The sequence below is a fragment of the Theropithecus gelada genome, chromosome 7b (assembly GCF_003255815.1).
Source record: "Theropithecus gelada isolate Dixy chromosome 7b, Tgel_1.0, whole genome shotgun sequence".
Taxonomy (NCBI): Eukaryota; Metazoa; Chordata; class Mammalia; order Primates; family Cercopithecidae; genus Theropithecus; species Theropithecus gelada.
This window is the reverse complement of record NC_037675.1, coordinates 25818668-25841963: the sequence shown is the minus strand read 5'-3', so window position 1 is coordinate 25841963 and position 23296 is coordinate 25818668. Positions and strand designations below refer to the sequence as shown.

At 43.6% G+C, this 23296-nt stretch overlaps 1 long non-coding RNA gene across 1 annotated transcript in view; it reads right to left on the bottom strand.

The window, feature by feature from the left end:
• Positions 1 to 2731: 2731 nt before the first annotated feature.
• Positions 2732 to 23296, bottom strand: part of LOC112628994 — a 47570-nt gene continuing 27005 nt past the window's right edge. Inside the window, exon 3 of the long non-coding RNA XR_003120513.1 lies at positions 2732 to 3368. This is a non-coding gene — a long non-coding RNA (uncharacterized LOC112628994). The remainder of the gene's footprint in view (positions 3369 to 23296) is intronic.

Below are 23296 nucleotides of genomic sequence, written 5' to 3'. Positions count from 1 at the left end.
ACACAGCTTCTAGTCATGAGTGTGTGTCCCCTCTCTGCTGCTCTCTTCTCCTTGCACATAGCGACCTGATTCCCAGCCCAAGCACACAAGGATTTGGAAGGGGTGTGTCTGTGTGTGTGTATGAGAGAGAGAGAGAGACAGAAAGAGAAAGAAAGAGAGAGAGAGAAAAAAAATAGGAAATAATGAAGAAAAAATTGAGAAAAAAGAAGAGATTTTCCCTGGAAAGGCGGGATCCATATTTCCAGCATGAGAAATGAATGCCACCAAATCCTTCCTTGCCTTAATTATCACCGCTATACCAGTTCTGATTTATCTTTAGTAATACTCAGAATCACTAAGAACCTTTTGAATTATAAACAAGATATAAGATGTTTACAGCATCCCTGGCATCTTCCTACTAGATGCCAGTTGCAACACCCCCTTCTCCACTGCAAAGTTGTGACAACCAAAATGTCTCCAGGCATTGCTAAATATCCCCAGGAGAGGGAGGGAGGAGGAAAGAAAGATCACTCTCTTTCGTTGAAGACTGCTGGTTTAGATACATGATATAAAGAAGGCAGTTGATACCACACAGGGCCCTCCTCATAGCCCACATTGATAAGAAAAGATCTTCCCTCTGTGAAGCTTTCATCTGATATGCAGAGAAGATTGCCTTCCACTCACTTATTGTTACAAAACAGATACTGAGAACAGATTAGAGGAGAGACAGCATCACAAGGTCTGTATGAGCAACACCCATCCACAAATAGCTTCACCCAAACCAGCAGGAAGTCCACAACCTAGAGCCTGCTCAACACAAACCCTTGTCACGGGAGACTGACTGGAGGAGAGAAAACAGGGCAGGACAGGGACACAACAGCCAGAGCCTGAGGCTGGCAACACCCATCACTTCTGAAGGTGTGCTGAACACCTTTGGCCAAGTGAACTATTGCTAGGAATTTTCTTTAAGAAAAAATCAAAGACATATACAAAGATTCATTCATAAAAAAAAATTTTTTTTTTTTTGAGATGGAGTCTCGCTGTGCTCCCAGGCTGGAGTGCAGTGGTGTGATCTCGGCTCACTGCAAGCTCCACCTCCCGGGTTCACGCCATTCTCCCGCCTCAGCCTCCCAAGTAGCTGAGACTACAGGCGCCCGCCACCACGCCCGGCTAGTTTTTTTTTTTTTTTTTGTATTTTTAGTAGAGACGGGGTTTCACCATGTTAGCCAGGATAGTCTCGATCTCCTGACCTCGTGATCCACCCGCCTCGGCCTCCCAAAGTGCTGGGATTACAGGCTTGAGCCACCGCGCCCGGCCTCATTCATAAAAATTTTAATGGCAGCATTTTTAATAACAAAAATCTGGAATCCCAGACATGGAGGAAAGCTTCTATGACAAACTTGTATGAATGAATATTTTAAATTCACAAGCTTTGTGTTAAAAACATTTAATATGGAAAAATTCAAGAAAATTCAATATATTCAATATAATGTAATGTTTTTACAAAGCAATATGAAAAATCTTCCTAGAGTAGAATCTCAGTTTGGTAGCTATATGTTTTACATATGCACAGGAAAAAATTGGAAGTAATTACATCAAAATAATTATGGGGGTTATCTCTACATGATGGGATTAATAGCTATTCTGATTTTGTCTTTATGCTGGCTCCAAGTCCCATCCTTGTATTCTAACTATTGAGGATGCAGCACCACTCATGGCTCCACCAGTGGATAAATGCATATACCCATCTTCAGAATCCCATTGGTCAGGGTTTTCTGCATGGGAACAAAGCATCCTTCCATTTCCAGGTGCGTCACTCAGCCCATTCAGGAAGCTACCACAGAAGCTAAGTCCTACAGGTTCCCTCAGGTTAGTGAGTAGTCTTTTCTGGTAATTGGTGTCAATGGTCAATTGCAATCTCCTGAAAATCTCCACTGCCACAGCTGGTCCTAGAGTCCTAATTGATATTTTGCATCTCACTTCCACCACCCACTCTAGGTGCCCCCCTACAACCATCTAGCAGTTTAGTAAGGCTGAGCTGTAGTCTGATGGAGTGACCCAGAGCTCCACCCTGAGGGGACTGAGTTGTTAGTTGCTTTGCACTTGTTAGGTTTGGGTTGTTGTAACTGCCCATTTACAATTATCAGTGAGCACAAAAGTATAGGGGATACTTCCAGGGAATTCCCTCAGTTGCAGTCATACTCTTATCTTCTCCCATTGCATTGCAGCAACCCTAGCTTCTCATGGTAATTAAGGCCAATTATTCTAGCCATAAGGCAACTCTTTCCTTTGCCTGCTGGTCCACTGTTATGAGGAGTCCCAAACGGCTGAGTGATAGTCACAACCTCCAGTTCACTGGAGCCTTTCCCACCTGCACTGGAAAAAGCATTTTCTTCCTGGAAACTTAGACCTCTAAACTGGCAGAATTTGAGTTTGCAGGAACAGGAAGATACAAATTCCACAAGTAAGTGCCTGGGAGTGATAACTAAAGGGATCAATTCCACTTCTATCCCTTGATTCCTAGACTCATATATTCTAGCTATGTGGGACACTGAACCATAAATTGGTTATTGATTCAGCATATGTATCACATCCTGGAAAGCAGTGCTCCAACTTCCAACCCTACAGGGTGTCATCTCTGAGCTGGCACCTTAGCTGAGCTTTCAACAGGCCAGCTCATAATTCCACTAGGTTGACTGCTTCTGGGTGGCATGGTATATAATAAGACCAATGAGCCCATCATTTTACATTATTTGCCATAAAATGAGTCCTTTGCTCTGAGGTAACATGTGTGAGAACCAGGTTGATGGATTGGGAAATCTGTAAGCCCTCATATGGTGGTAGTGGCAGAGGGATTTCAGACAGAGAAGGAAAACTCATGTCTAGAGCAGGTATCAATGGTGATAAAGATGAATGTCCATCCCCTCCAAAGTAGAGGGGTCAATCTCTCACTGGATAGCCACCTGATCTCTCCAAAAGCAGTGCCATCTCAAAGACTCAGCGATAGTCTCTGCTGCTGGCAAGTTAGGTGATTAATAGTGGCAAGACCCGAATTGATTTTGGTGAAAGAGAGTGTCCATGTTCTTGGACCCATGAATAGCCTCCATTCAATCTCCATGACCACTCTACTCTGATCATGGCCCATTGTTCCAGCAGCGAGGTGATCAAGAAGAGAATGTGGCTGACATCCACAAGCCATATCACCTCTTTACCTGGTTGGGAGTCTCTGTGAGTCCATTTGGTCTGGTGCTCAGGCACAGCAACTTCTCCTTAGCAGACAGCACTGTGCAAGTGGAGTTCTCGGTCTGTGGTGGCAGCAGCAGTGGCAGCAATGAGCAGGGATTTATGACCATGAGAACAGAGTGAGTTGTCACTAGAGTCACTCCAATCTAAAAGCAAAGCAAGCAGTCAACGCAAGTGGAATCCAGGGGAGCTGGGATGGTGTATAAACTGGACCAGGTGCACTGGTCCTTACCTAGAGATATAGTTGGGACCCTCCAAAAACAAGCTCACCTTTATTCTGCTGATAATTAGATCATTCTGAGCAAAGTATATTTTCAAACAGTGGACCTAATTATGTATATAAATATCATCTATTAGAGTGAGTGAAGGAGGGGGTTGAGGAGGTAACACCAATGGTGGATGAGAAAATAAAAACTGCCCACCTGAAAGCCAGAAACAAGTGAATCTGAACAGTGCAAGGAATGGATTTTAGTAGACATTGTTGATGCCCTTCCCAGGACCTCTTAAGCAGGTGATGCACCCATTCCCCAGCTGTTGTGAGTCATAGCCATCAACCAATATCCATGTCCATGAGTTCATATATATCCTTTCCCTGAGCCACTTCTCTCCACACAAAATAGATGCCCAAATTGATTTTTGACATGGCTTCCAAGGACACACAATAGGGCAAGGACAGTCTATTCAATAGATGGTGTTGGGAAAACTGGATGTCCACATTCAAAAGAATGAAATTAGACCCTTGTCTCACACCATATACAAAAATAAACTCAAAATGGATTAAAGACTTACATATAAATCCTGAAATTGTAAAACTACTAGGAGAAAACATAGGGGAAAACTCCATGACATTGCTCTGGGCAATAAATTTTTGGATATATCCCAAAAACACAGGGAACAAAGCAAAAATAGACAAATGGGATTGCATCTAACTAAAAGTCTTCTGCACAACCAAGGAAACAATCAACAGAGTGAAGAAGCAATCAGTAGAATGGGAGAAAATATTTGCAAATCACACATCTAATAAGGGGTTAATATTCAAAATAAATAAAGAAGTCATCTCAATAGCAAGAAAGCAAATAACCCAATTTTAAAATGGGCAAAGAACCTAATGACATCTCTCAAAAAAAGAAATACAAATAGCCAATAGGTATATGAAAAAATGCTCAACATCACTGATCACCATGGAAATGCAAATTAAGCCACAATGAGATACCGCCTATTAAAATGGCAATTATCAAAAAATAAAAGATAACTGATAAAGAAGATGTAGAGAAAAGAGAACACTTGTACACTGTTGATGGCAATGTAAATTAGTATAGCCATTATAAAAAAAAATGGAGCTTTACCCAAAAATTAAAAATACAATTGCCATACAATCAAGCAATCCCATTACTGGATATATATTTAAAGGAACTGAAATCAGTATGTCCAAGAGATATCTGCACTCCCATGTTTATTCATAATAACTAAGATATGGAATCAACCTAGGTGTCCATCACTGGATGAATGGATAAAGAATACATACATACACACACACACACATACACACACAGAGTGGAACACTATTATCCATCCTTAAAAAGAAGAAATGGTGTCATTTGCAACAACATGGATGAACCAGGAGGACGTTATGCTAAGTGAAATAAACCAGGCACAGAAAGAGAAATGCTGCATAATCTCGGTCATATACTCTTAAAAGCCAAACTCATAGAAATAAGTAGAATGGTGGTTACCAGAGCCTGGGGTATGGGAGAGGTACAGGAGGAGACGACCTTCCTGGTTCTGAAGTCCTTCTACTGCTGTCACAACCATCCTACTCCAAAGGCGCAAACATCAAGGGGCCTCCAACAGCTCTCCCTGCTTGCCTCAGAGCTTGGGAATCCCAACTGCAAATCTAGTTGTAAGTGCAATATAGTGTGAATTGAAGAAAAAAGAATCTTCAAAAATGTACATATACTTTGATTGCAACAGTATGGAAAACTATACATTTTAGGGAAAAGTGGAAAGTATCCTTCAAATATAGAGGTAGTTTTCTCAGAATTGTAACTTAAAGGATGGCTTATTTATTTATTTATTCTTATTTTTATTTTTTATTCTCCTTAAAATTGTTTTTATTTTCACAAATTGCAAAAAAAATGAAGAAACACAAAAATGCAGAGGGGCTTTCTCAAACATTTGCTTAGATGCTCAGCAAATGGTCTTATTTTCTGTTTTTCCCATACAGAGCACATTCCCCAGGAAGCAGGGAAACCACAGGACATGGTACCCCGTCGCCCGGGGCAGAAGATGGGGAGTGAGGAGGACATACTCAGGATCATCCAGAGCCTGAGCTGGGAGAAACTACCTAGGAAAATCTTTAGGAATGCCCTGAGGCCAGTGGCTGGGTCTGCCCTGTAGTGTGAACCCAAAGAAGACAAGTCTCTCTTGGTCAAGGAGTGTGGAAAGAGCCGTTGGTGGCACACTGGCCTCTTCAGCCAGCCCATCCATAAAAGACAAGATCAACCATCATTGCAGATTTGATTCAGTGATTCAGAGAGTGACACTGACTGTGTTAACGGAGGCTAGGATCTGATAAGGGGAAGAAAAATGTTCCAGCATCTGCAGATTTAGCCTAGATATGAGGGGTTTTTCCTCCATGCAATGGGAAGGGACCTGCCCAACACAAACACTGGACAATTATAGTCCAAAACAGCCCAGTTTCCCTGGGTTCTGCAGAAAAGGCAGAGACAGAAGTAAGGAGGCCAAACACGGACACCACCAACTCCCGACCCTGACCCTGACCCAAAGCTGAGCCTTCACCTAAGATACTGCAAACTGTTCCCCTCCCTCCATTCCACCATTCCCTTAACTATTTTGTACACTCACAATCCCACTTGATATAGAGCAAGGGGTAATAGAGAAACAGATTTCCCTTATATGTGTCAAATTATTTTAAAGTGGTTATATAGTAAATGATAACAAAAAAAACTGAAAAAGAAACAAAGAAGGCTTATCCTACTGTAAGAGCTTGTACAGAGTACAGCTCCAGAATGTTCAGGAACATCTGATGCTTGTAAATATTGTGCTCTGACAGCTTCATAGCACTCTTCTCTCCACACACTGCCCAACACACTTGAATTCTTCTCAGCCTCTGCCCCTCCCTAAGAAAAGTTCTTGCAAACATATACGTTCTTATAAACGGAGATTTGTCTCCTCATGGACATTTGATAGTCAAATCAAAAATGATTTATCTAGTCTTCAACAACCTAGGTAAAGAGAGATCAGCAAACTTGTGGGTGAAGCAGAATAAAATCAGGATGAAAACCACCTCTGTGTAAAACAGGACACAGCGAGGGCCTGCAAACTGCACACCTGTAATTCACTGGTGTCATGGCAGAGGTCCAAAACATGTGATATGTGCACTCCTGACCTTCCCTGACAAGGGTTTCGACTCAATGGGCAAACTCATCATTTACCTGTGAAAAAGTTTTATGAGCAAAACATAACTAAAGGAAGGAATTTAACAACACTAAAGGTCTATTTCAAGAGACCTATTGTACAACATGCTGGTCACGGTTAATAACAATGCATTTTGAGAACTGAAAATCATGAAGAGAATAAATTCTAAGTGTTCTCAGCAGAAAAAAAGATAAGCATGTGAGGCATTGAATATGTTCATTAGCTTGATTTAGTCATTCCCCAACACATATGTGTATCAAAACATCATGTTGTACACTATAAATATGTACAATTTGTATTTGTCAATTTAAAAATTAATATTGGCTGGGTGCAGTGGCTCATGCCTGTAATCTCAGCACTTTGGGAGGCCGAGGCTGGCAGATCACTTGAGGTCAGGAGTTCGAGACCAGCCTAGCCAACATGGTGAAATCCTGTCTCCATTAAAAATACAAAAATTAGCCGGACATGGTGTCGTGTGCCTGCGGTCCCAGCTACTTGGCAGGCTGAGGCACGAGAATCACTTGAACGCAGGAAGTGAAGGCTGCAGTGAGCCGAGATTGTGCTTCTGCACTCCAGCCTGGATGAAAGGGCGAAATTCAGTCTCAAAAAATAAATAAATAAATAAATAAATAAATAAATAGTGATAGTAATAAATAAATAAAACTGGAAAAATTAAAATTTGAAAAACTTTTTAAATTTTTTTCTTTTTTTATTATACTTTAAGTTCTAGGGTACATGTGCACAATGTGCAGGTTTGTTACTTATGTATACATGTGCCATGTTGGTGTGCTGCACCCATTAACTCGTCATTTATGTAGGCATATCTCCTCATGCTATCCCTCCCCCCTCACCCCACTCCACCCCATGGCCACTGAATACGAGCATTTTTTCATGTGTCTGTTGGCTACATAAATGTCTTCTTTTGAGAAGTGTCTGTTCATGTCCTTTGCCCAATTTTTGATGGGGTTGTTTGATTTTTTCTTGTAAATTTGTTCAAGTTCTTTGTAGATTCTGGATATTGGCCCTTTGTCACATGGATAGATTGTAAAAACTTTCTCCCATACTGTAGGTTGCCTGTTCACTCTGATGATTGTTTCTTTTGCTGTGCAGAAGCTCTTTAGTTTAATTAGATCCCATTTCTCAATTTCGGCTTCAGTTGCTGTTGCTTTTGGTGTTTTAGAGATGAAGTCCTTGCCAATGCCTATATCTTGAATGATATTACCTAGGTTTTCACCTAGGGTTTTTATGGTTTTAGGTCTGACATTTAAGCCTTTAATCCATCTTGAATTAATTTTTGTATAAGGTGTAAGGAACAGATTCAGTTTCAGCTTTCTACATATGGCTAGCCAGTTTTCCCAGCATCATTTATTAAATAGGGAATCCTTTCCCCTTTGCTTGTTTTTGTCAGGTTTGTCAAAGATCAGATGGTTGTAGATGTGTGGTATTATTTCTGAGGGCTCTGTTCTGTTCCATTGGTCTATATCTCTGTTTTGGTACCAGTACCATGCTGTTTTGGTTACTATAACCTTGTAATATAGTTTGAAGTCAGGTAGTGTGATGACTCCAGCTTTGTTCTTTTGGCTTAGGATTGTCTTGGCAATGCAGGGTCTTTTTTGGTTCCATATGAACTTTAAAGTAGTTTTTTCCGATTCTGTGAACAAAGTCATTGGTAGCTTGATGGGGATGGTATTGAATCTATAAATTACCTTGGGCAGTATGGCCATTTTTGTGATATTGATTCTCCCTATCCATGAACATGGAATGTTCTTCCATTTATTTCTGTCCTCTTTTATTTCATTGAGCAGTGGTTTGTAATTCTCCTTGAAGAGGTCCTTCACATCCCTTGTAAGTTGGATTCCTAGGTATTTTATTCTCTTTGAAGTAATTGTGAATGGGAGTTCATTCATAATTTGGCTCTCTGTTTGTCTGTTACTGGTGTATCGGAATGCTTGTGATTTTTGCACATTGATTTTGTATCCTGAGACTTTGCTGAAGTTGCTTACAGCTTAAGGAGATTTGGGGCTGAGACAATGGGGTTTTCTAAACATGCAATCATGTCATCTGCAAACAGGGACAATTTGACTTCTTCTTTTCCTAATTGAATACCCTTTATTTCTTTCTCCTAACTGATTGCCCTGGCCAGAACTTCCAACACTATGTTGAATAGGAGTGGTGAGAGAGGGTATCCCTGTCTTGTGTGAGTTTTCAAAGGGAATCCTTCCAGTTTTTGCCCATTCAGTATGATATTGGCTGTGGGTTTGTCATAAATAGCTCTTATTATTATCTTGAGATACATCCCATCAATATCTAATTTATTGGGAGTTTGCAGCATGAAGGGCTGTTGAATTTTTTAGAAGGTCTTTTCTGCATCTATTGAGATAATCATGTTGTTTTTGTCTTTGGTTCTGTTTATATGACAGATTACATTTACTGATTTGCGTATGTTGAACCAACCTTGCATCCCAGGGGTGAAACCAACTTGATCATGGTAGACAAGCTTTTTAATGTGCTGCTGGATTTGGTTTGCTGGTATTTTATTGAGGATTTTTGCATTGATGTTCATCAGGGATATTGGTCTAAAATTCTCTTTTTTTGTTGTATCTCTGCCAGGCTTTGGTATTAGGATGATGCTGGCCTCACAAAATGAGTTAGGGAAGATTCCCTCTTTTTCTATGGATTGGACTAGTTTCAGAAGGAATGGTAGCAGCTCCCTTTTGTATCTCTGTTAGAATTCGACTGTGAATCCATCTGGTCCTGGACTTTTTTTGGTTGGTAGGCTCTTAATTATTGCCTCAATTTCAGAGCCTGTTATTGGTCTATTCATGGATTCAACTTCCTGTTTAGACTTGGGAGGGTGTATGTGCTCTGGAATTTATCCGTTTCCTCTAGATTTTCTAGTTTATTTGCATAGAGGTGTTTATAGTATTCTCTGATGATAGTTTGTATCTCTGTGGGATCAGGGGTGATATCCCCTTTATCATTTTTTATTGCATCTATTTGATTCTTCTCTCTTTTCTTCTTTATTAGTCTTGCTAGTGGTCTATGTATTTTGTTGATCTTTTCAAAAAACCAGCTGCTGGAGTCATTGATTTTTTGAAGGGTTTTTTGTGTCTCTATTTCCTTCAGTTCTGCTCTGATCTTAGTTATTTCTTGCCTTCTGCTAGCTTTTGAATGTGTTTGCTCTTGCTTCTCTAGTTCTTTTAATTGTGATGTTAGGGTGTCAATTTTAGATCTTTCCTGCTTTCTCTTGTGGGCACTTAGAGCTACAAATTTCCCTCTACACATTGCTTTAAATGTTTCCCAGAGACTGTGGCATGTTGTGTCTTTGTTCTCACTGGTTTCAAAGAACATCTTTATTTCTGCCTTCATTTCGTTACGTACCCAATAGTCATTCAGGAACAGGTTGTTCAGTTTCCATGTAGTTGAGCAGTTTTGAGTGAGTTTCTTAATCCTGAGTTCTAGTTTGGTTGCACTGTGGTCTGACACAGTTTATAATAATTTCTCTTCTTTTACTTTTGCTGAGAAGTGCTTTACTTCTAACTATGTGGTCAATTTTGGAATAAGTGTGATGTGGTGCTGAGAAGAATGTATATTCCGTTGATTTGGGGTGTAGAGTTCTGTAGATGTCTATTAGGTCCACTTTGTGCAGAGCTCAGTTCAAGTTCTGGATGTCCTTGTAAACTTTCTGTCTCATTGATCTGTCTAATGTTGATAGTGGGGTGTTAAAGTCTCCCATTATTATTGTGTGGGAGTCTAAGTCTCTTTGTAGGTCTCTAAGGACTCGCTTTATCAATCTGGGTGCTCCTGTGTTGGGTGCATATATATTTAGGATAGTTAGCTCTTCTTGTTGAATTGATCACTTTACCGTTATGTAGTGGCCTTCGTTATCTCTTTTGATCTTTGTTGGTTTAAAGTCTATTTTATCAGAGACTAGGATTGCAACCCCACTTGTTTTTGTTTTCCATTTGCTTGGTAGATCTACCTCCATCCCTTTATTTTGAGCCTATGTGTGTCTCTGCACGTGAGATGGTCTCCTGAATACAGCACACTGATGGGTCTTGACTCTTTATCCAATTTGCCAGTCTGTGTCTTTTAATTGAGGCATTTAGCCCATTTACATTTAAGGTTAATATTGTTATGTGTGAATTTGATCCCATCATTATGATGTTAGCTGGTTATTTTGCTCATTAGTTGATGCAGTTTCTTCCTAGCTTCGATGGTCTTTACAATTTGGCATGTTTTTGCAGTGGCTGGTACCAGTTGTTCCTTTCCATGTTTAGTGCTTCCTTCAGGAGCTCTTGTAAGGCAGGCCTGGTGGTGACAAAAATCTTTCAGCATTTGCTTGTCTGTAAAGGATTTTATTTCTCCTTCACTTATGAAACTTAGTTTGGCTGGATATGAAATTCTGGGTTTAAAATTCTTTTCTTTAAGAATGTTGAATATCGGCCTCCACTCTCTTCTGGCTTGGAGAGTTTCTGCTGAGAGATCCGCTGTTAATCTGATGGGCTTCCTTTTGTGAGTAACCCGACCTTTCTCTCTGGCTGCCCTTAACATTTTTTCCTTCATTTTAACTTTGGTGAATCTGACAATTATGTGTCTTAGAGTTGCTCTTCTTGAGGAGTATCTTTGTGGCATTCTCTGTATTTCCTGAATTTGAATGTTGGCCTGCCTTGCTAGGTTGGGGAAGTTCTCCTGGATGATATCCTGCAGAGTGTTTTCCAACTTGGTTCCATTCCCCCCATCATTTTCAGGTACACAAATCAGACCTAGATTTGGTCTTTTCACGTAGTCCCATACTTCTTGGAGGCTTTTTTTAACTCTTTTTTCTCTAAATTTCTCTTCTCGCTTCATTTCATTCATTTGATCTTCAATCACTGATACCCTTTCTTCCACTTGATCAAATCAGCTACTGAAGCTTGTGCATGCGTCACGTAGTTCTCATGCCATGGTTTTCAGCTCCATCACGTCATTTAAGGTCTTCTCTATGCTGTTTATTCTAGTTAGCCATTTGTCTAATCTTTTTACAAGGTTTTTAGCTTCTTTGAGATGGATTCAAACATCCTCCTTTAGCTCAGAGAAGTTTGTTATTACCGATCTTCTGAAGTCTTCTTCTCTCAACTCGTCAAAGTCATTCTCCGTTCAGCTTTGTTCCATTGCGGGCGAGGAGCTGCATTCCTTTGGAGGAGAAGAGGTGCTCTGATTTTTAGAATTTTCAGCTTTTCTGCTCTGGTTTCTCCCCATCTTTGTGGTTTTATCTACCTTTGGTCTTTGATGATGGTAACGTACAGACAGGGTTTTGTTGTGGATGTCCTTTCTGTTTGTTAGTTTTCCTTCTAACAGTCAGGACCCTTAGCTGCAGGTCCATTGGAGTTTCCTGGAGGTCTATTCCAAACCCGTTTGCCTGCATATCACCACCGGAGACTGCAGAACTGCAAATATTGCAGAACAGCAACTGTTGCTGCCTGATTGTTCCTCTGGAAGCTCCGTCTCAGAGAGGCACCCAGCCATATGAGGTGTCGGTCAGCCCCATCTGGGAGGTGCCTCCCAGTTTGGCTACTGGGGGGTCAGAGACCCACTTGAGGAGACAGTCTGTCTGTTCTCAGATCTCAAGCTCCATGCTGGGAGAACCACTACTCTCTTTAAAGTTGTCAGACAGGGACGTTTAAGTCTGCAGAAGTTTCTGCTACCTTTTGTTCAGCTATGCTCTGCCCCCAGAGGTGGAGTCTACAGAGGCAGGCAGGCCTCCTTGAGCTGCAGTGGGCTCCACCCAGTTTGAGCTTCCCAGCTGCTTTGTTTACCTACTCAAGCCTCAGCAATGGCGGGTGTGACTCCCCCAGGCTCGCTGCTGCCTTGCAGTTCGATCTCAGAGTGTTGTGCTAACAGTGAACAAGGCTTCCTGGGCATGGGACCTTCTGAGCCAGGCATAGGATATAGTCTCCTGGTGTGCCATTTGCTAAGACCATTTGAAAATTGCAATATTACATCAGGCGCAGTGGCTCATGCCTGTAATCCCAGCACTTTGGGAGGCCGAGGCGGGTGGACCACGAGGTCAGGAGATCGAGACCATCCTGGCTAACACAGTGAAACCCTGTCTCTACTAAAAATAGAAAAAATTAGCGGGGTCTCGTGGTGCACACCTGTAGTCCCAGCTACTCGGAGGCTGAGGCAGGAGAATGGCGTGAACCCAGGAGGCGGAGCTTGCAGTGAGCCAAGATCACGCTACTGCACTCCAGCCTGGGTGACAAAGCGAGACTCCATCTCAAAAAAAAAAAAAAAAAGAAGAAGAAAAGCAAAGCTCAGTATTAGGGTGGGAATGACCCTGATTTTCCAGGTGCCATCTGTTACGACTTCCCTTGGCTAGGAAAGGGAATTCCCTGACCCCTTGTGCTTCCTGGGTGAGGCAATGCCTCACCCTGCTTTGGCTCACAGTCTGTGGGCTGCACCCACTGTCCTGTACCCACTGTCCTGCACTCACTGTCTGACAAGCTCCAGTGAGATGAACCTGGTACCTCAGTTGGAAATGCAGAAATCACCAGTCTTCTGTGTCACTCATACTGGGAGCTGTAGACTGGAGCTGTTCCTATTCAGCCATTTTGGAACCTCCCCCTTCAGCAGAGCTAAATTATTTTTAAAGACCTACTTTTTAAAAGGCCATTGGATTAATTTTTTTAAAAGTCCATTGGACAGTCACAATCTCCATGACCTCTCACAAGAGCTGCATGGGCCATATGAATCTTCACACTGATATTTTGTATTCACTCATATTTTTATAAATAAAGTAAGGCTAAGAGAAGCTATAAAGCTTTGCCAAGGGCAAAAGCCAGGGCACCCAGGATTGGAGCCCTATACATTGAATTATTGCCTACTGCATGCCTTAAATGGCCAAAAGAATGGTACAACTTGCATGGGAGCTTAGGGAAAGGAAAAGCCCAAATGCTCCACAGTAGCTAAAGAAGATTGGAATCATAATCCCTTGGGGATGGACAGGACCATCAAGACTGGGCATGATGCCCTTCTCCAGTGTTTCAGTACTCTTTATGATGTCCCCAACGGGTTGAAGACCCTGCTTGAACATCTCCAATGATGGAAACTCACTGCTTTTCCCTAGGCAGATATGTCCTGATGTCGTAAAGTAGCTGATTGTTAGTTCTGCTTATATAGATCTCACAGCTGCTTCCAAAATACCTTCCAACCCTAGACCTGATCCCATCCCTCCTCTTGTCTCCAGTAAAAAAACATGTTCTGTCCCTAACAGAGAAGTTCATACACAACCAGAAGTCTGGTATCAAATCTCAGCTGAGCTTTCTTTTCTCAGAAGCATCATCCCTGGGTCTTCCACCCTTTTCCCAAGCTTCTAGTTTCTCTCACAATTTTAATGTGCTCTAGTTTGTCACTGTTACTTTGAAGTACTCAGGGCTGGCCAGACATGGTGGCTCAGGCCTATAATCCCAGCACTTTGGGAGGCCAAGGCAAGTGCAGCATCTGAGGTCAGGAGTTCAAGACCAGCCTGGTCAACACAGGGAAACACCATCTCCATGAAAAATACAAAAATTAACTGACCACGGAGTTGCATGCCTGTAATCCCAGCTGCTCAGGAGGCTGAGGCAGAACTGCTTGAACCCAGGAGGCAGAGGTTGCAGGGAGTTGAGATCACCCCACTGCACTCCAGCCTAGGTGACAGAGCAAGACTCCACCTTAAAAAAAGTAAAATAAAATAAAGTACTTAGAGCTGGCTACAATGTTTAAGACAGCACAATCCAGCATCCTGCTCGTTGAGCCTGTCCTGCACAAGGTTTTAAGAACATGGTTGCCAAAATTTTTAAAATCAGGAAATCTCATGGGAAAATCCAGATTGCTGGCATCTCCTGAACATCAGGTCTGGCAATCATTGACCCATATTCCTGTATAGCAAGAATCAGTTGGAGCTGAAGGCTGCTCAGTTTAGAAGGAACACGCGGCCGGGCGCGGTGGCTCAAGCCTGTAATCCCAGCACTTTGGGAGGCCGAGACGGGCGGATCACAAGGTCAGGAGATCGAGACCATCCTGGCTAACACGGCGAAACCCCGTCTCTACTAAAAACACAAAAAATTAGCCGGGCGAGGTGGCGGCGCCTGTGGTCCCAGCTACTCGGGAGGCTGAGGCAGGAGAATAGCGGGAACCCGGGAGGCGGAGCTTGCAGTGAGCTGAGATCTGGCCACTGCACTCCAGCCTGGGCGACAGAGCGAGACTCCGTCTCAAAAAAAAAAAAAAAAAAAAGAAGGAACACGCAACCATCTATTTCCCACACAGGAAATCCAACCTCCCCTTATTTGCTTCCCCAGCACAGAGTGTCAGTTTCCATGTATCATTGCTGTTATGCTGTTGCTTTTCTTGACATTTTTCTGTATTGAACATGGAGAACGATAAATATAGATTGAGAGAGCTGGCCATGTGCTTCAAAAAAAGTGTGGAGAGCACATACAGCTTTGTAGGAATAAAGATTCTTCCTATGGGTTTAATGTTTAATATGTAAACAAAGTTACACATTAATTTAATGTGTACATATTAAATTAAATATAATGTAATACAGTTAAATTAACAGCTCACTGCACTAGTGCAGTTACCATCCTGGTTCCTGTAGGTATTTTACCTGATCAGAGTAGAGCAGCCTCAAGTTGACTTTGCATCCAAGTGAAACCCCGTGTGTTCTTGACATACGCAACTGTTAAGGCATCCTTACTCACTTTTATTCTTGTGCAGTTGGTCTTTAAACCAAATGAGAGACTCTATATCTATCCTTTAAGTATATACATATAGGCCAGGTGCAGTGGCTCATGCCTGTAATCCCAGCACTTTGGGAGTCCAAAGCAGGCGGATTGCCTGAGGTCAGGAGTTCGAGACCAGCCTGGCCAATGTGGTGAAATCCCATCTCTACTAAAAATACAAAAATTAGCTGGGCATGGTGGCAGGTGCCTGTAATCCCTGTAATCCCAATGAGACTCTGTGTGTGTGTGTGTGTGTGTGTGTGTGTGTGTGTGTGTGTGTATGCTTTCCATTGCATCTCAAAGGCTGTCGAAAGCACTAGGTAGCCCAAGAACAAAATCAGAGCCTTTTGATAGTTTGAGATTGCTTCTTAAGACACCTGATAAATAAAATAAACACATAAAGAGAAGAGAAACTTTAAAATATATATGATGCTACAAGAATTGACCAGATAGATCCATGAAAATGACTAGAGAGCTCAGATAATGGCTTTAGCCTATAGAAAACATTTGGTATATAGTAAACACAGAAACCGTGGTAAAATAAATGGTGCTGGGTTAATTTCTTAGCCATTTGGGAATAAATACTAATAAGCTATTACCATACATGTGACAAAGCTCTTGGCCACCCCAATCCACAGCTCCAGTATACTGGGCTCAGATATGATTTGGCTTATTGGTTATGTGTACTTCAGGAGGGTCATCAGAGACCTCACCTGCTCCCCTTGTGACCAGCTATTTCTCCAAGAGTCCATCATATTGTACCTGTTTATCATGAAACAAAAAGATCTCTCACAGCTCACAGTTACTACTGATACCAGAAAACATAATTTGACCCTTGAAATGCTTAAGCAGCCAGTTTATCAATCAACTGTGAGGAATGAAAAAAATGTATTTCCATCTTTGAAAGTCTCAAAAAAATGGCTTTCCAAGTACCCTTTCTCAGAAAGCTGCTGGGAGCTAGACATGACAAAATAAGGAGTAAATGAAGAAAAGATAGACATGCATCAGGAAACTAGGGTTCAATAACAAAAGAGAGGTACCAGGGAAGTAATCAGCCCTCTCTGCAAAACTTAACCACTGAGGCGGTGCTTAAGGCCAGGTCAGCAATCACACAGAGGCACAGAGGAGAGAGGAGTCAGTTCTGCTAAAGGGAACAGGACACTAGCTCTAAATCCTGAGCCCTGGGACAGAATAGCTGTGGTTTTTCAGAGCCAGGACCGCACTATATTCTCCCATTCCAGTCCCAGGTCAGCCACGTTCAAAGAATGCCCTAAAGGTGACCTTGGCCTTCCCTCTTTATTCTAGGATGTCAAGAGCAGTGTGGAGGAGCTAGAATGTCAGCCCAAGGCCCTCCAGCATTTCTTCCCTGAGATTAGTCCACACACTCTTAGAACCCCTGGAGGCTGTCCTGATGTCCCAAGCATGCAAGACTCTCACTATGCAAAACAGGCTTCCCCTGATCTTTACAAATTTCTCCAGCTGTGCCGACTGTCCGAAAAGGGAGAAGGACTGGAGAAAAGCCGTCCTCTCTCTGCTCTGAGTCCTAGCAAGTGAGGGGAGAAAGAGGAGCCAGGATTTGCCTTTCTAAGCTGCTAAAGCAGGAGTTCGCCCAAAGGCTCTAACGCTCACCCAGCCTAGGAGCTGGAGCATTCAAGGCAACCTCCAGCCTGCAGTGTGGGTAGCGGGGTTCTCCAGACCAGCCGAGAAAAAGGTGCTGCGGCTCACAGGCGGAAAGGAAAGGCAGAAAGGCCTCTGCTACCTCCAGCAGATGCGGTGTCCCTGAAGATAAGAGGTCTCCTCCAAGATCAGTGCCATTTTTACTGCCCCAGGAGATAAAGTGACTCTGGGGAGCTCTAGAATTAGACTTTACCCACAAGAGCCAAGAATGAGAAATTTTGAGATGAAGCTGGGAAGTCCTCTATTGGGGCATTGAGTAGTAGAGATGGTCCCCTTCAAGCTAAACTGTGGACTTTCTTCACCTTCCCCAAAGGAAATAGTTAATGAGACTCCCTGGGAGGGAAAAGCACCAGGGTGAAGGTGCTAGTACCTGGGGCTTAAGTGGCCTAAAGAGGGTAGGAGGCTGGACTACTGGAACCACAGCACCTAAAGGGGCCTCGAGAGTTGTGACTCAGCCTCTGGCCATCCTCCCAGCTTAACCTCACACTAGCAGCTAACAGAGGCCTCTCCTTCAGCCCCTTCCTTGGGGAAGAGGAAATAGAGTCAAAAAAGGAGGAACTAGGCACAGTGGTTCACACCTGTAATCCCAGCACTTTGGGAGGTTGAACTGGGAGGATCACTTAAGGCCAGGAGTTTGAGACCGGTCTGGGCAACATGGTTAGACCCCACCTCCATCAAAAAAAAATTAATTAGTGGGGCATGGTGGTGCACACCTGTGGTCCCAGCTACTCAGGAGGCTGAGGCAGGAAGATTGCTTGAGCCCAGGAGGTTGAGGCTGCAGTGAGCTGTGATGGTACTAGTACACTCCAGCTTGGGCAACAGAGTGAGACCCTGTCTCTAAAAACATAAAATAAAATAAAACATAAAGAAGAGGAAGGTCTGTGGTCCGAGTTCACTTCCCATGAGAGTGGGGTTCCGGGTTCTTCCTCCTATCTTCTCTCAGGTCTCCATCTGGCTTCCCTGGGTAAAATGGGAGCAGAGCATTCGCCCAGCCTCAGCAACTCACCTCGTGGTTGAGTCGCATTCTGTGGAGTTGAAACAAGATGAGTGCAAGCGGCCCTGCCTTCTCTTCTCGCCCAACCAAGCCCCCTCGTTGCTGCCCACCCAAGTTCTGCGGACGTGCACCCACTTCTTCCATGCACCCCTGCAGTGCCAGGCCCCTCTGCCAGGGCTCCTCGGGAGAGAGGAATCTCCCTACCTCGTCTCCTACATACCCTTACCCCTCTGAATGGCAGAGAAGACGGGGATGGGGTGGGAAATCGCCTGAAGGAGGCGCACACTGAGAGGCACAGCTTGGGGCCCCGTTGGGGTCCTACCCTCTCACCCCTAGGGTGAGAAAGTCCGCCCAGGGGCAGGACTTTCTCCCAGTCACAGGGGCTGGCTGCTGGGAAGCCCCCAGGCCCACCGTCCATGCCCCTCTCTTCCCTGCCCTGCTGACCTGCCAGGGCCCAGAACCCAGCTCAGCCGCTTGCGTCCCGGATGCCTGTCCCCCTCCAGGCACGCTGAGGTTGTTCAGAGCGCTGTCTCCCCTCCCGCCACCAGCTCCTGTCCCCTAAGACCGTCTTGACCTGCGCAACTTCCTCCCAGGTTCCAGCGGGGCCTTTCCACTGTCCCATGCCCTAGCTGAGCGGGACCAGGCCTCTGGAGCAGGCAAGACCTCTCCGCACAGGAAACTCAACCCTTCACATCCAGCCCAGCACTCGGTGGACTCCGGACCGCTGACCGCCAATCACAACGCAGCCTCTGCTACTTTCAGCCTGCCCTGCCTTTGGGCTAAGGCTCCCCCAGCTGGCCACCTGGAGCATAGCACCTTTCGAGTGAAAATGTTCCTGGGCCACAGCCCTGCCATCAATCAATAAACAAATCCTCCTGAGGGCCAACATCGTCCCAGGCTTACAAAAGTGAATATGCCTGGTTCAGTACTCGCCCTATCAGAGACCACGGTGTATGAGACTTGTGCCTGATGTTACTGTCTCAGAGGAGCACAGCTTGTCCAAGATCTGGTTGGGGAAAAAAAATTGTAATAACCTTGTTTTGAGAAAAATATAAGATGTGAAGGGATGTCATTTGTATAGAATAATACAAGGTCACATATATTATCTCATTTCATCCTAGAATCACTGTATGATTAGAGCTGAAACACTCAAACTTATCTTTGAAATGTACTGTGCCATAGTGGTTAAGCATGCTAGCACTGAAACCAACTGCCTGGGTTCAAATCCCAGCTCTATCATATGATAGCTGTGTGACTTTGAGCAAAATATATACTGTTTCTGTGCCTCAGTTTCTCCATATCCAAAATACAGATAATTATAGTACCTATCTGATATAGTTTTGCTGTGTCCCCACCCAAATCTCATCTTGAATTGTAGTTCTCATAATCCCCACATGTCATGGGAGGAACCCAGTGGGAGGTAATTGAATCATGGAGGCGGTTACCTCATGCTGCTGTTCTCATGATAGTGAGTGAATTCTCACAAAATCTGATGGTTTTATAAGGGGCTTTTCCCTCTTTTGCTTGGCACTTCTCCTTCTTGCCACCATGTGAAGAAGGAAAAAGGACGTGTTTGTTTCCCCTTGTGCCATGATTGTAAGTTTCCTGAGGTCTCCCCAGCCCTGCAGAACTGTGAATCAAATAAACATCTTTCCTTTATAAATTACCCAGTCTTGGGTATGTCTTGATTAGCAGTGTGAGAATGGACTAATACAGTAAATTGGTACCAGGTAGTGAGGCAATGCTGTAAAGATACCCAAAAACGTGGAAGTGACCTTGGAACTGGGTACCAGGCAGAGGTTGGAACAGTTTGGAGGGCTCAGAAGAAGACAGGAAAATGTGGGAAAGTTTGGAAATTCCCGTAGACTTGTCGAATGGCTTTGACCAAAATGCTGATAATGATATGGACAATAAAGTCCAGGCTGAGATGGTCTCAGATGGAGATGAGGAACTTGTTGGGAAATAAAGCAAAGGTAACTCTTGTTACACTTTAGCACAGAGACTGGTGGCTTTTTGCCCCTACCCTAGAGATCTGCGGAACTTTGAACTTGAGAGAGATGATTCAGGGTATCTGGCAGAAGAAATTTCTAAGCAGCAAGATGTGACTTAGGTGCTCTTAAAAACACACACTTTTATTGTTTCATGAAGATATGGTTTGGAATTGGAACTCATGTTTAACAGGGAAGCAGAGCATGAAAGTTCAGAAAATTTGCAGCCTGGTGATGTGCTAGAAAAGAAAAACCCATTTTCTGAGGAGAAATTCAAGCCAGCTGCAGAAATTTGTATAAGTAATGAGGAGCCAAATGTTAATTCTGAAGACAATGGGGAAAATGTCTCCAGGGTATGTCAGAGGTCTTTACAGCAGTCCCTCCCATCACAGGCTTGGAGGATTAGGAGAAAAAAATAGCTTCGTGGGCTGTGCCCAGGGCCTTGCTGCTTTGTGCAGTCTTGGGACTTGGTGCCCTGAGTCCCAGCTATGGCCAAAAGAGGCCAATGTGTAGCTCAGGCCTTTGCTTCAGAGGGTGCAAGCCCCAAGCCTTGGTGGTTTACACATGGCATTGGGCCTGCAGGTGCAGAGAAATCAAGAAGTGAGATTTGGGAACCTCTGCTTAGATTTCAAAGGATGTATGGAAATGTCTGGATGCTCAGGCAGAAGTTTGCTGCAGGGGCAGAGCCCTCATGGAGAATCTCTGCTAGGGCAGTGCAGAAAGGAAATGTGGGATGGGAGCCCCACACAGAGTCCACACTGGAGCACTGCCTAGTGGAGTTGTGAGAAGAGAGCCACTGTCCTCAGACCCCAGAATGGTAGACCCAGCAGCAGCTTGCATCATGTGCAGCGACAAACACTCAATGTTAGCCTGTGAAAGCAGCTAGAAGTTGGGGCTGTACCCTGCAAAGCCAAGGGGCAGGGCTCCCCAAGACTGTGAAAACCAACCTCTTGCATCAGTGTGACCTGGATGTGAGACATGGGGTCAAAAGAGATCATTTTGGAACTTTAAGTTTTAATGACTGCTCTATTGGAATTTGGACTTGCATGGGGCTTGTAGCCCCTTCATTTTGGCCAATTTCTCCCATTTGAAATGGGTGTATTTACCCAATGTCCGTACCCCCACTGTATCTAGGAAGTAACTTACTTTTGATTTTACAGGTTCATAGGCAGGTGGGACTTGCCTTTTTCAGATGAGACTTTAGACTTAGACTTTTGAGTTAATGCTGGAATGAGTTAAGCCTTTGGGGGACTGTTGGGAGGGCATGATTGTGATCTGAAATGTGAGGACATGAGATTTGGGTGGAGCCAGTGGTGGAATTATAAGGTTGGCCGTGTCCCCACCCAAATCTCATCTTGAATTGTAGTTCCCATAATTCCCACATGTCATGGGAGAAACCCAGTGGGAAGTAATTGAATCATGGGGGCAGTTACCCCTATGCTGCTGTTCTTGTGAAAGTGAATGAGTTCTCAAGAGACCTGATGTTTTTATAAGAGGCTTTTCCCACTTTTGCTTGGCACATCTCCTTCCTGCCACCATGTGAAGAGGGCATGTTTGCTTCCCCTTCTGCATTGATTGTTAAGTTTCCTGAGGCCTGCCCAGTCATGCTGAGCTTTGAGTCAATTAAAACTTTCTCCTTTATAAATTACCCAATCTTGGGGATGTCTTTATTAGCAGTGTGAGATTGGACTAATACACTATCTTATGTAGTTATTGAAAGCAAGTTAATGCTGCTTAAAACACATAAGGGCTCAACATAGTTAGCTATTATTGCTATCCCATAATCCAAAACCCTAATTGTATGAGTAGGACCCAATAAGGTAAAAGGACTTCTGTGGTCACACAAAGTTCTTAACTCTTAATGAAGTGTGTCATTGATTCTCTTAGAAACTGGAAAATTCATTTAAAGGAACTTAATTTACTCATGTACCACCTTAACCCATTGCTTAAATTCTCCTACCTCATCCTCACCTGGTGATCCCCAAGCCTGGGTGACCTGCTTCACTTTTCGACCACTCAAATGATTAGAAAGTTCTTGAACTAAAAATCTGCTTCCCGGTTATTTCTGCCCAGAGGGCCTTCATTTGCATTCTGTGTTCACACCGGAACAAGTCAAACAAATCTAACACTTCAAATCCAAGACCACCCTCCAATCGTTTAAAGACAATGGTCATACCTCTCCAGGTCTTTTCTTTCTCAGACTAATAGCTCTCATTCCTCCAACCTCCTCACTTCTCTGGACATATCCCTCAAGGTCCAGGGTTGATGCTTTCCTGGGACAGGTCTCCCATATGTTCAGCTGTTGTGAAAGACCACATGCAAGAGCAGGAGGCAAGGCCCCCTGCCCTACCCATGACTCTTCAGGCCACTGGAGGAGTGGGGCAAGCCAAGTATACAAATTAGAACCAGATCACTTGCCTAACTCGAGACCCATACTCATGGTGTAGCTGACGAAAGTATTTGTTGACGTCTTGGATTTGCTTCAAAATAATCTGAGGGGTTGGGGAGGTTGGCATAAGGCAAGGAATGGAAGGTGTAAAGGAAATTAAATTGGCCATGTATTGATTATGATGCAAGCTGAGGAACAGATACATTGAGTTCACTATACAATCCTTCCTACTTTTGTATGCATTCAAAAACTTTTATAATAAAATATTTTTAAAATATTTCTGACACAGGATCCAGTACAAGAAGATGAACTCCTCCTTTCACTTTGAAATAGGATTCTTCCCTTGTATAAAACAAGAGGAAGCTGGTACAGTGACTCACGCCTGTAATCCAGCACTTTAGGAGGCTGAGGCAGGAGGATCATTTGAGCTCAGGAGTTTGAGACCAACCTGGGTAACATGATGAGATGCCATCTCTACAAAAAATACAAAAACTACCTGGGCATGGTGGCACATGCCTGTAGTCTCGGCTACCCTACTCAGGAGGCTGAAGTGGGAGAATTGCTAAACCCAGGAGATTGAGGCTGCAGTGAGCTGTGTTCACACCACTGAATTCCAGTCTGAGTAACAAACCAAGACCTGGTCTCAAAAAAAAAAAAAAAAAAAGACAAGATGAAGGCCAGGCTTCTGAAACTCCTCCCCTCCTCCACATGGAGCCATTGTCCAGCCTTTAGTCTTAATATAATGCAATGTTGAGGCAAAGAAAAAAAATGTATATGTACCATATCTCCAATAATATGATAATAGATGCACACTTGTTTGTGAGATTAGAAATGACTGGGTTTT